The sequence below is a fragment of the Meleagris gallopavo genome, chromosome 1 (genome assembly GCF_000146605.3).
Source record: "Meleagris gallopavo isolate NT-WF06-2002-E0010 breed Aviagen turkey brand Nicholas breeding stock chromosome 1, Turkey_5.1, whole genome shotgun sequence".
In the NCBI taxonomy this organism is placed as follows: domain Eukaryota; kingdom Metazoa; phylum Chordata; class Aves; order Galliformes; family Phasianidae; genus Meleagris; species Meleagris gallopavo.
The window spans coordinates 103,394,336-103,401,171 of NC_015011.2; positions in this window are offsets into that span (position 1 = coordinate 103,394,336).

A 6,836-nucleotide genomic window follows, 5' to 3' on the forward strand; every position below is an offset into this window, starting at 1 on the left:
TGTGTTATCCTTGCCTTTGCTGTCCTGGGTTAGAGTAGTCAGTGTCGTATTTTAAACATTTTTGCAGGAAAATATCCTTATGCTCTCCTCTCTGTCCAGCAGGGTGACAGGGTCAAGTTTCCAGATGACCCTCAGTAATCTATCACTTAAGATAGTCAGAACTCTGTTCTGCAGCCCATTGCATGGTAGATCCCGTGAATGGAGAATGAAGACCAAGCAGTGTAAGGTTCAGGCCCACATTATATGACACATGGTCACAAGTTGTGTGAAAGTTGCTAAAGTCTGGAGATTGCCTCTCTTTTCTAGTAGATACATCCTGATTTATGGCAATGGAAATGCCTTTGAAGATGCTATTGGTGGTGCTTTCTGTGCTTTGTCTTTCCTACAATACAAAAAATTGAAGATACCCACCTATGAAAGCTGTATTCTCCATTGGGTCATCACAACACAAGTGAAGCAACCCTGAGCATGATTTTTCACTGTTGGGTCATATCATTACATACAACTTCTATGCCTTATGGGAGTATAAGCTGATTAGTTCATAGACTGATGGCTAGCTGATTGACAGTTAATGGGTTTAATGCAATAGTGATGCAGGATTTTGTGAGATTACTTGAATGCCTCTACTTGTTTTAAAAATCCTCTTCAACTTCTGGTTACGCTGCTTAGTGAGGCAGCAATGCAAAAGAATAGGTAAAGAAGCAAGGTATTTTACAAAACCACACGACAAAATCTGGACTTTCACAGATCAGATTAAGCAGAATTATGCGGAGTTATAGGAGATCGACCACGTGTATCTGGTGCCACTTAGTGTCCAGGAAAGAGATCATGCAAGGTAGTTTTCCAAGATAGCAGAGCACTGGGAGTAAGTTACCCAAGAGGGCCCTTCTACTTTAATACTCTGAAATTCCTTCAAGCTTCATATAGGACCTAGGGCAGAAATCTTAAACTTTGCAAAGAAGATTCGTGCTCTACTGGTTACTACAATAGATAAACACTTCAGAGTCTTTTTATTTTTAAATGTTGCCCTTTATCTTCTTGAAACTAAGAAATTTTCGAGAATCAACAAGTCAGAGAAGGCATCTCTTGCTTCGTGAACAATGCAGTTACTCTGCATTACAAGGTTTCACTAGTGCTTTTTAACTACTGTGCACTTTCTAAATTGGAGACCAGACACTGGAGACTGGTCAGCAAAATGAAAAGACATAGCTTCAGGCAGTATTCAGTTCATAAGTACCTGCCAATTTGTTTTGCAGTTGCACTGTTATTTAAAAATGACAGTGCTGAATTAAAAGTTTCAGTTGGGTATGGAACTTTGCAGCTCCATAGCAGATCTGCCAGGGCTCTCTATCTGCCAGCCCATAAAACATCCTGCGATCAAGCGTGCCAATCTAAATTAACTGGGTTTGTGGTCAAGTGGCATTCACAACTGAATTATGTGTAGAAATCCTGAGAAGGAACAGCAGCAATATCCTTTATACCTGCAAAGTATACTGAAAATAAAGAAATAAATACTCAGGAAAAAAAAAACAGGACAAATACACTCACTGTTCTCAAGTTCTTTTTTATGAGGTTGAGCAATATTTATTTGAAAACTGTAAAACCACAAGTACTTGGCATCTGCCCTCTTTGATCACAGCATAGTTTAATGTAGGACAGGGGCATCATTTAGCTGCTTTTAGCAAAGTTAAAATTGGCCCTTTGAATCATTACATTTTTCTCTCTCAAACCCATCTGTACATGGATGTGCTGAGCCACCACTGTATTTTTAAATGAATATATATACACCTCTTCATGTTTTCTTCCTTGGCTTTCCAATTTTGCGAAGAGACAGCTGAAGTCAGTTGATCAATCACTGGCAAAAATGACTGAAGAGTCATCAGCACACAAAATGGCCACAGATGTAGCTCTTTGCTTTCTTTGCCTTAGCTTGCAAAAATATCCACTTGTCATCCAGCTCCCACACAGGTAATGAAGATTGATTAATATTGTTTTAATAGATTGAGATCATCATTTCAACAGAGCTTGTGGAGAATCATCATTATTTTATTAGGCCAAACCAGGCATCATTGCAGTTTTCCACTGAGAAAAGAAAATGATCTTGTCTTCAAAAGCAGTTTTTCCTCACTAAAGGCGAAACCAAAACAAACCAAAACAAACCAAAACAAACCAAAACAGTTCTTCAGGATCTGTCCAGAGATGATTTACTCTTAAAACAGACAACTTGTACTAATGACTTTCATCACAAAACAGCTTCATATTAATCTATCTGCTACTTCTGCTTCCCTGTAGCAGGTTGGCCAGTATGCATGGCTATAAACTGTGAAGTGGTCTAGTCCTCTGTACAAAGAGAAAGCTGCGTTAATGACCTAGGGACAGGTGATTACTTAACTTGCACCCGTTTGGTGCTTCTCTTCTTAAAAATTATCCTGAGCCATGGATGATATTAGGTGTCAGTAGCTCTTCCAACCTGTGTCTGCTTTCAACAGAGTAAAGGACATGACCAGAGTGCATTTGTAATTTAGTGAGTACCAGCTCCTGAATAGTTCTGTTCTCAAGAAATTCATTTCATCTAAAAACTGACCTTCATCAAACAAATATCATTTCATATAAGTATGTTTCTTTGTCAGCAAAGCTAAGGTTTTAATAGAAATGTTTCCATTTCAAGACAAATATTCCATACCCTGATGGTTGTGGTATTGCGTTTGGCATGTAGAGTCCTAAATTCAAGTCACTCAGATTGAAGCACAATAAAGGTTTGGAACAAAAAAAATCTCAGATCTGCTTCTGGCAAAGCAGGGACTTGAAACCAGATTTCTTGTATGCCAAGCCAGTAACTCAATCATCAGGCTTTGAATTATAGAGGTCTTGTCCATGTGCCAGTCAACCCTGAAAGCAACTGTGGGAGGAAACTTTCAGACCAGTTCTAATCACTGCAGTCAGGAGCAAAATGACATTGGATTTTGTTAATCTGGCTCTACAACCTTGGCTCCTTATGAGGTATCCCAATGCAAGCTTCTTCAGTTGAGGGCCTGGATCATGTAACTGATTTCTCCCCTCCCACTTGATGGACAGGAGGAATATTAGTATCATTTTTGCTTGCCTTAAAACAGGAAAAACTTCTCTAAAAGAGCAAGCAGGCACTGGAATGGTTTTCCCAGAGAGGTGGTGGAATCACTTTCCCTCGTGGTGTTCAAGGAATGTGTAGATGTGTTACTAAGGAACATGTTTTAGTGGGCAACACTGGGGATAGGTGGACAATTGGACTAGATGATTTTAGAGGTCTTTTCCAACCTTAATATTCTATGACTCTACGTTCAGTGCATGACTTCTATGAAATTAACTGGGACTACCCAGCGGAACAAAGATTTTTGTTGTTGTTAAAGCTGGGTTCCCAACTCAGTGAAATTCAGTAATATAAGAACTGTTTCCGTATACTGGAAATTCACTGGTTTCAAATATTCCAAAAACACTAGAAACATTCCAGTACTATGGAAACACCTAGTATTGGAAAAATACAGACATCAGAAACAGCAAAAAATGACCTATTATGGGCATATGTCCATGGTTTCCATGTTTGTATTCTCTAGCAGAACATAGATCCTGTATGGTGTGAACAGAAAATTATCACTGTTTCTGCGTGACTTATATCTTAGAATGTTTCCATCCTAAATCTCTTCACCTTTCTGAATGGAGAGGGGTATCACTCAAACTTATCACCTTTAACTGCATTGCAACAGTCCCATGCATGTAATCTTGGAATAGAGGAGATCATGAAAGTCATGCATCCGATGTCTTGCATGAAATTTCCAGGTAAGTTTAGCTTAATGCAATATATATATATATATGTTTTTGTTTTGTTTTGTAATAGTGATTCCTGCTCATAAGAATAAATATTTATCTCCTGAGAGATATTTTGTATCACTGGATGCACTGGAAATGCCCCTTTGCCATCTAAAAGAAAACAGCATTAGGTGCGCTATTACGTTTGTCATCCTCTGTGTTATGTTGAGTGGGACAGATGGACCAATTCTTTGCATAAGGGAGTGTCACTACTCATTTATTCACCCTACCCCTTCTAGTGGGAGCAGCTGAAGTCTTGAAGTCTCCAGACAGCACTGAGGGGCTTTGACTCATCTCAGTGAGATACCTACCAGAACTGACTTGTTTGCTGTAGGCTCCCTGTATGATGGGTAAAAGAAGGGGATATGGACAATGCTGTATGCAGTACACTAACAGATTCTTTTCTCTGTTGATTTTACAAAATGTCTCATCAGAAATTCCCACCTACAGTCTTATTAAAACTCTGCATCAGAGTAGCCAAACGATGTCACTTTTAAGGTAAAAATGAAGTCACTGGAGCTTCAAACTTATCTGGACACAAAAGAAAGAATTACCCCTTTTGCTGAACCAGTGTGACCCTCTTCCCTTTAAGCCCTACCCCTGCTTGAATCCCTGGACATAGAATCATTGAATCACAGAATATCCCAAGTTTGAAGGATCTTTAAGTCCAAATCATGGCTCCCCACAGGACCTAATACTCAAACCACATTTTTGAGAGTATTGTCCAAACACTTCTTGAATTTCAGCAGGCTTGGTGCTGTGACCACTTATCTTGGGGGCCCATTTGTAAACTTGGGAAATGGAGGTGATCATAAAGACTAGCTGGACATACCATTATTTCCATGGAATCACTGCCAGCCAGTTGATAATACACACCCAAAGTTACCTCCAGGATCTTGAAAATGTCTATCCTTCTCCTGAGATTGTGAACAGGCCTTCTTCTCATTGCTGAAAGGTTCATAAACTAGCTGGTCTCTTCTCACATAAAACACGGCTGTTATGGCCATTCCCAATTGCCCCTCCAAACCTGTGCTACCAGCCGTACTCTTAATGACAGAAGAATGCACCAGGACTACCTGATGGCCTCAGACAGCCCAAAGGCTGGGTTGGTCAACATAGTTCTATGTTGATGTTAGGAGACATTACGGTGGTGTTGTTTTTTCTTCACTGGCTGATCTTTTAATTTTAAAGGTTAGATGCCTCCCTGTATTCTGCAGCACTAAGTCCCACATACCATACTGCCACCATGAGAAGATATCCAGAGGCACATCCAAAATGTCAGCAGGCAGCACAGACAAACAATCAAACAAAATATTTTCTCTCCCACGCTTGGCTCTTATGCCTTCAGAGGCAGCTTCCAGGCCACCCACGGATTCAGGTTCTTTCGCCTTTCCCTTTCATCCTGCCTGCCCCTTTCATCCTTTCTGTTTATCTTGTCACCCCTGTTCCTGCTTTTTTTTCTCAGTCCTTTGCAAGAAATACTTAACAAATTCCTGCCGGAGCTGGAGAGTTGTATAGAGCTGATCAGCAACTGGCAGGTACTAAAGGGAGACAGCTGCAATGTAAAGAAACAGTAAGTCCATTAACAAAGGCTGGATTATCCTTGTACAGTGATTGCCACATTTAAGCTTGTCCCAAAATTCACAACATACCTGGTCTGCTTTTACAATGAGCAGCTCTCGTGTCAGAATAAAAATTGCACCAGAAATTGAAAGGATGGCCAGCAGCCAAGTGAGAATATGCAGACAGTTAACACTTCTCTGTTAACAGCAAGGGCAGCAAAGCTATAAAGGAGTTATTGCTAGTTCAGTAAGTTTACAGCACAGAAAAAGTTGTTGCTTTTCTGTCAGGATGGCTGTTAAAGAAAAGCCCTTGAACAAAGGAAGGAGACAGAGTGATGCATGGATTTTCCCAAGTTGGCAGTACCATGTTGGTAAGGCACTAGGGCAGGGTCCAATCTGGATCAGGACATCCCCATCTCCCTCAGAGAACATCCACTCTCCTAGGCAGGGAGAAGGACAGACATCAGAAGAAACACAACAACACTGCACTGCAGGGGAGGCAAGGAAGGTAGCCAGTGGTCTGAGTGGGAAGGAAACCAAGGAAAGTCAGCTGCCTCGGACACAGGAGACAGAAAAGACTGAGGATGTCAACACAGATGAGGTGATGGTGAAGAGGAGAGGGGGTGGAAGGAGGGAAGGCTCAGCCCAAAAACAGATCCCCACATCTGGCCAAGACACTGATCCTGGCCACATGAGGTCTGTGTAGGGAGGAGGAGTGGGAAAAAGGAAAAATAATGGTCCCAAAATTAGCTAGGGAGACATCCACAGGAATGGTCAAGATGTAGACCCAGGTGTGCATTTCCAGCTGCTTAGCTGCTCTTTGGTGATGGTTTGTGCACACATGCTGAGCTGTTCCCACCGACAGCACGAGTTGATTGACCCCATCTCCAATGAAAGACAGGGAAACCACCTCTGTTTATCACAGAATGGTTTGGGTAGGAGAGTATCTTAAAGCCTACCCCAACACTGGCCATGGTCAGGACTGCCCAGGGTCCCATCTAACCTGGCCTTGAGCACCTCCAGGGATGGGGTGTCACAGCTCCTCTGGGCAGCTGTGCCAGCGCCTCACCGCCCTCTGAGTGTAAAGTTTCTTCCTAGCATCTAACCTAGATCTCCCCTCTTTTAGCTTAAGCCATTCTCCCTTGTCCTATCACTATCAGATCATGTAAAAAGTTTGTTCCCTTCCTGCTTGTAAGTTCCCTCCAAATACCGGAAGGCCACAGTGAGGTCTCAGGTTTATCAGGTTGAGAAAGCACACCTGGCCAGGGCTTTGGGATTTGCTCTACTTTAGTAGAACTTTAAGTAATTTATTTATCCATGTTCTTGGATTGAATTACCTATAAAAGCTTTCATGAAAGGTCTGTAGCATCCAAAAGTAAAAAGACTGACTTTGGGTTCTTCTACAGTCAGACAGGTGTAAATATGTAACCA